The 7,280-nt window shown below is 37.0% G+C and overlaps 1 long non-coding RNA gene across 1 annotated transcript; it reads right to left on the reverse strand.

The window, feature by feature from the left end:
- Nucleotides 1–597: 597 nt before the first annotated feature.
- LOC145670708 (uncharacterized) lies at nt 598–7,015 on the reverse strand. The gene is made up of 2 exons (XR_014128386.1): nt 6,902–7,015; nt 598–1,106 (listed from the first exon to the last, which is right to left on the reverse strand). It is a non-coding gene; the product is annotated as an uncharacterized LOC145670708 (long non-coding RNA).
- Nucleotides 7,016–7,280: the final 265 nt, after the last annotated feature.

The raw sequence follows: 7,280 nt of genomic DNA on the forward strand, positions 1-7,280 counted from the left end.
CTGGGTGTTTCATTGGTACTACTGGTATGTGGACACGCTGTGCATATATGTTGGGGTGTCTTATGTGACTTACGACATTCAAACTGCACATCAGTGTGTTCACAATCGTCGCCTGCCAGTTTTGAAAGCGACTGTATTGGATTTTTTTTTAATACGAAAAGGATTGAAGTTTAGACATCCATTTTAAGAAACAATTGTTGACAATCCTTTTCCTATCTTAAAAATAATAAAGCCAATATAACCGCTTTGTAAATTGGCACGCGATGATTGTGAAGGCTCTAATTTGCAGTCTGAACCTCGCAACATCACATAAGACACCCCAACATACATAGACGGCGTGGCCACATACCAGTAGTAGCAGTGGAACACCCAGAAGCATTCTGTTTGTAAAAAAGATTTTGAGTTAATAATAATAATAATAATAATAATAATAATAATAATAATAATAATAATAATAATAATAATAATAATAATAAAAGCAGCTTAAAATTATGAGAGCAAGCTAACATTATGTAGTTATAATTTACACTGTACACTATAATAAATATACATCTATATAAGTTTATATCGGTTAGTAGTTAAATAAAAATATAAATGTACACTATTCTGGCATTATTTATTTAAATACTCTTCAGCAGCATCTTCATGCTGCTCGTATTATTTGTTTCTATACATTAAGAACAATCTTCTCAAATATCAGAAATTCACATTTTAACTTGTAAACACTTGTTCTAGAAAATTATGTCACTGACACTAATTAAAAAAAAAATCAACAACAATATTCATGTATATTGCTGAAAATATGTTCTACAAATCTACGGCGCATGGGGAATAGATCTTTTCACGAAATGTCACTTTTTGCAACTTTCAAGAAATATCACATTGTTGAATAACCAGAAAACGTATTTGCTTCTTTAAAATGTCACTTTTGATTACCACAACTAACTATAAATTCGACGCTGCGAATTGTCAGTTAAAGTTCTGTGGAACTGCAGCTGAATTCTTAACTGATCTTCTTGTTCGTCTGTGTATGAGATGTTGAAGCCAAATCCCAATAATCTACGCGATCTCATCGTTAGTTACGTTTCTCTTGTGTTACACAGTTTCTGAAAATAAAAATAATGGACAGCGTTTAATAACATAATAACAGCAGGGAATGATTAAAGATAAATTTTTACATCTTAAACATACAAAAATATTTAAAATGTTTGTGTAGGACCTACAGCAGCTTGTGAAGACAATATTGTATCACAAAAGTAACATCCTGAAGAAAATGTAAATGGCAAGGAAGACAACATCTACAGCTGAAAGTGACATACCTTAGACTGTAGCTTAATTACGGACGTTGTAACATGTTGAAGCGGACACACATTTATTTTTAAAAATTATAGCATCTTATAAATATTAAACCTAATATTTAAAACATAAATAAATAAATAAATAATTTGAAAACATGTGGCAGCATTTGAGTTGATGAAGAACTAGCGTCTCATTCCGAATGCTCTGATCTCAAATCTGGACCCTATCATCCTTTTTCCTTCAGTCGTACCAGGTGAATGCCGAGGTGGTTACTAAGGCCTTGAGATCGCTACCTTGCTTGATTTCTTTCCCCACGGAGCAGGCCATACATATTATTTTGCCTTATAGAAATGAATAATTTTGATAATGTTGCATTGCAAAGAATACAAAAAATCGCGAATATAGGAATGAATCATGAAATGCTCAAGAAAACTACCAACATGACAGAACAATTCAGTAAAAGGATGAAATGAAAGGTAAGGGGAAAAAACAAGGAATGTCCATGTGTGTGCTTTATTGGGTACTTTGTCCTATGTGATGGTAACTTTTGGTACTATTTGCCTGTAAATATATATGCATCCGTAGATGTAAAAAAATCTATGTAAAAACAGGCAAAAGATTTGATTAAGCCTATGCCTTTTTACGAGGTTTTCAATATTAAAACACCGTTTTCTCAAAAATACAATTTTGTGACATTCCTTCTATTTTCCCTTTACCCTTCAAATATACTCTATACATGTTCAACTCTCTCTTCCACGGACACTTAAATGGAACGTGTCACTTGAAGATGGGAAAATTGCGCATTTTGCTAAAATAAGGATTTTCAAACTGTTTTAAATGTTATAACAGCGCTTGTAGCACATGCTTTTGGGAAATAAAGTTTACAGGAAGATGATTCTGAGAAGTATTCATGGCACAATAGTATGTATTTAAAGCGAAGAAAAAATAAAAAGGCGCCAGAAAGGTTTTTTTTTTTTTTTTACAAGAATTTAAACATAGTGTATCCCTCTTCAAATGACAACTTCTATGATTCTTTCCACTCTGAATCTAAGGTACGGCTTTTTTAATGCATTCAGTGCATTCAGAACTTTATAAAGGTCTTACATTGAAAAAAATGGAATCTTTAAGTTTAACGTCCCACGGTTATGCGGTTAGGCTAAAGGAGATGGTGATAATGAGAAATGAGTGAAATGGTGGAATGAAGAAAGTGGGAGGAAACGGGAGAACCCCGAGAAAACCCACGAGCACGGTATTTGCCACCACAAAGTCCACACGGCGCGAGCTGGGATCGAACCAGGGACTCCAAGCACTGGAGGTGAACGCTCTACCACTGAGCCACCGCGCCCCCGGGTCTTACGTTGAATGTTGTATATCTTAGCACGAAAGCAACTAAATCGCCCAAGGAAAGTCCAAAATCTAATAAGAACCACTTCCAATCACTTGATCACCTTAATTGCACCAATAATATACCAACGAAAAGCTCAAAAACCCAGGTGGGTTTTTCCGGGCTGGGCAAGGTGACCAGAACTTCTACTTTTAAAAACGGGACGCATACGAATCGGCGACAGGGAGGGGGGGTGACTTCCACATTGCATTTTGGGACTCAGCAGTGTTTTCAATTTACAAAATACACAAGTAAGAATAATAACACAGCGTTTCTAACTTAAGTACTACCCAAAATACTTTTAACTACTTCAACACTCAGAATTCCCACTCAATTCCCACTTGAACCACAGAACACTCAATTCTCATTTGAATATTCAGAAGTTCTAGGCACGGCTGAACCTTCCCAATGAGTGTTGGTACGGAAGAGTGTAGAATTAACATTGACCATTTATATTTTGAATAATAATTACGGGACACCTGGATCATGTATGCTTAAAAACGGGACATTTAGGCGTCTCGTTTGAGAATCAGGAAAAAAGGGACAACGGTTGAAAATAAGGGACTGTCCAGGCTAAAACGGGACGTCTGGTCACCTTGGGGCTGGGCCCAATTGGGCAAACCTTGAACACAATACAATACACACACACACACACACACACATATATATATATATATATATATATATATATATATATATATATACGCAAATCGCAAAAGAATAATTGTAATCTTTCGGCAAATCTAGTCTGATGGCCCCCTTTCATTTTATATATGCCAGGTGAAATATTTACATGTCACCTGCCGCAAACCATTTAAGAGAAAATAAGAAAATTAGCGAAAGAATTATAATTTTTCAACAATTATTTCGAGCGGCACGCCAATAGTAAACCTGCAGGCAGAATTAGGTAATACTCAAGCAGACTGTTTTACCAAATTTTGAAGCATTTCTTGCATCTTCCGGTTTCTTTTTGCAGAACATGCATTAAACGAAAAGAAATACTTAAGTTTAATATCCCACGGTCATGCCGGTAAGGCTAAAGGAGACCGTGATAATGAGAAATGAAGAAAGTGGGAGGAAACGGGAGAAGCCCGAGAAAACCCACGAGAAAGTCCACACGGCACGAGCTGGGATCGAACCAGGGACCCCAAGCACCGGAGGTGAACGCTCTATCACTGAGCAATCGCGCCCCCCTATGTACTAAATGAGGAGCTCTAAAAGAAAAAGCGAAACAACTTCTGTTAGGTGGCCAGTAAAAAAGCACGCATGCTATCTGAGCCAGGGCAGAAGCACAGCAGGGGGGCCGAGCGACAGCGTAGCGAGCAGGCACGTCAGCGACAAGGCAGGCGCATAAACGAGGATGGTGCAAAAACATTTACAATGTTTGTAATTATTCTTATCTTCGAAAACACTTAATTTCGATCCTAAAAAAAAATACCTTTCACAGCTAATACACGAGTGTTACACCGCCTTTCTTTCTTACCTTTACGACAGAAAATAGTGAATGTAGGGCTATTGCCTCTGTTCTGAATCTTTCTTCTTGAATAAATCTTTTCCACACTTTGCGCAGTTGATTTTACGCGCTTCACCATACCATGACTCTGTAGAAACTTTATAATCCTTCTCTCTTTATTACACAATTCTTAAAAAAAAAAGTTTACATTACGGCCATCGCAGATGTTCACAACTGACGTATAAACCGGAAATTCCCGCCGCTTACTTCTACCCTATTTGCATTCAAAATCCATTTCAATAAGCTGTGCAATGATAGAAATAACTTACATTAACACTCTCATTCCTTCACGAAAAATATTTCACATCTTATTTTATCTATAAATTTTGTTCTCGGCGTAAACGTCTGCTCGAGAGAACCCAAGAATTATTATAACCCAGTGGTGTATTTAAGGGGGGCTTCCGGGCTTAAGCCCCTTGAAATTGTACTTACTATATTAAAGTAAATGAATTATCATGGAGAACAAAGTTAGCCAAGCCCTTCTCCCCTGAAAAAAATAATCGTAAATACCCATTAAAATGGTAATATACGCGCAATTATCCCGTCACCAAAATAGAAATGTACGTGCCTACTCCCTTCGGAAGCATCCCCTCGGCCCCCCCGCCTTCACCCTCCCTGACTCGGTTAGATGGCATTCGTGCTTTTTAGTAGCCCCGTAACACAGATTGGTTTGTATTTTTTGGGCTTCTTATCCACACATCAGGAATCAGTATAAATACGCAAATCGTAAAAGAATTGTAATTTTTCGACAATTAATTCTGACGGTCCCCTTGAATTTATAAGTGAAAAATTTATACGTCGCTTGGCGAAAATCATTAAATAGACAACAAGAAGGAAAGTAGCGAAAGAATTATATTTCACTAAGTAATTCGAGCAGTGCTTCTTCCAGACTTGTCTTTGGGAGGGCAGTGGCTCCCCGGAGCAGACCAAAATAATACGTTTATAATAATAACTAGAATAGCACGAGCAATGCCCCCGGAACATTACTTTTGAAAGAAACACTGCTTTCGAGTGGCACACCAGAAGTAAAACTGCACGCAGAATTATTATAACCTGTAATAAAAATGGTTATGTCCCCATCTTTTTAAACTCTTTACTTTGAGCAAGGCAGTGATATTATGTCAGTACATAGTATTGCCGAATGAGCATCAGCGAGTGAAGGCGGGTTAGAGCTCCGCAGGGCACGTTGTTTTCTCTTTCCTTCTTGGGAACTGTAACTGCAGAAACCGGTTCAGATCAATTGGTCATTGTCACTGCCTTGACTAAAGTAAAGACTTGCCCGCATATTTTCCCTTTGGAAGCATCCCCTCGCTCCTGCTGACCTCCAACTTCGCAATGCTCTGACTCAGACAGTGTTGGTGCGGGAAGCTTCTAGAACACAGGTCCCCCATATAGGTTAATAGATGTTTCTTTTCTGTACCAAAGTAAAATATTTAATTCATATAGTATTGCCGAGCGAGCGTTAGCAAGTGAAGGCGGGTTAGAGCCCCGCAGGGCACGTTGATTTTTGTCTTTATTACAGATAAATGGGAAGAGGAACCTGTGTTCTACAACCCTGCCTATTGGTGCTTTTTAGTACAAGCTGATTTATATTTTTTGCACTGTACTTTTTACGTCATACATCCGGCAACCTATATATATACGCAAATCATAAAAGAATAACTATACTTTTTCGACAATTACTTCTGACGCTCCTTTTGAATTTTATCTATTCCATGTGACGTATTTCAAATCGCCTAGCGCAAATCTTTAGGAGACAATAAGGCTTGTGTATAGCCCGCTCCCCCCAGTTCTTTGTCACCGGAACTGGAAGAGTCAGTACTACTACTACTTATATCGAGAACAGAACGCAACCAACCCCTGCGGGGCTTCTAACCCGTTCCTACTACTATTGCTACTAACTACCACCACTACTACTACTATTGCTACTAACTACTACTGCTACTATTACTACTACCGCTACTAAAGCTACTACTACTACTTATACTAAAGCTTCCTTACCGCAAAATTTACATCTTAAATCTTTATAACATGCGATTCCGATTCATTATGAACTAGTATGAATCGTTAGAATCACTATGATTCGTTAAAAATCACTGGGGAGAGCGGGCTATACTCAATCCGACAATAAAAAGAAAATTATTAAAAGAATCTATTTTTCAGCAATTATTTCGACTGGTGAGCCAAAAGTAAACCTTCACGGTATTTTATGTATAGAGATTAAAAATATAAATTTAGCATCCCATACCTTTATTAATTTGTAAACATAAATTTCTCGATAATACATAGTATACATGAGAACCCCCTGATCTGCGTTTCTTCTGTGTTCTATTACCATTTCTACATGAAATACCATAAATTTTCTACGTAGTGCAATATAAGAAGTACCCATGTGCACAAGACATGCGATATGCGTTAAATCCTCCCCTCCACACACACATAGTCATAGATAAAGTACAAGGGCACTACACATGCAGATATAAAGTACAGGTACGTTCTTTTTTTATTTTCGTATCAGTCGGTAAGTAAATAAAAGTCGCTTTGTTACCCCCTTTGTAAGTTCGTACATACTCAATGAATAATCCCTAAAAGTATGAGCGTCCTGCTTATTCGGGAACTGATGCAGCTTCATGTATACTATACAGACACTCAATCACTTATACAGACAATAAAACTAAGTTATTTTATGTAATCGTTATACTTACCGACTTTTCTTGTCTTTCTTTCTTTCTTCTTCACTATTAACAGTGTTGAGGTGTGCCTCCGACTTCGGATATAAAGATATCTTCTTCAACATGACTGAATAAAGTGAGATTTATTTTATTTTATTTATTTATTTTTTTAAATATTCCTTCTTCTCTTGACTTGTGAATTCAACATAGAGCGCAGAGAATGCTGGTACCTTTGATAAACAAATGACGGTTGATGTAGCGATGCTAATTAGCAATCTCACACACTGGATATCATAAATTTCAAATTTTTAACAAATATATTTCTTTGGTGCTTCTACGAGTATAATTAGTATAATGATTGGTAATAATGCTACTACGATACTCTCGTGAGAGAATTTATTCAACATTCGAT

Source organism: Thermobia domestica, chromosome 14 (assembly GCF_964235325.1).
Source record: "Thermobia domestica chromosome 14, izTheDome1.hap1.1, whole genome shotgun sequence".
Lineage (NCBI taxonomy): Eukaryota > Metazoa > Arthropoda > Insecta > Zygentoma > Lepismatidae > Thermobia > Thermobia domestica.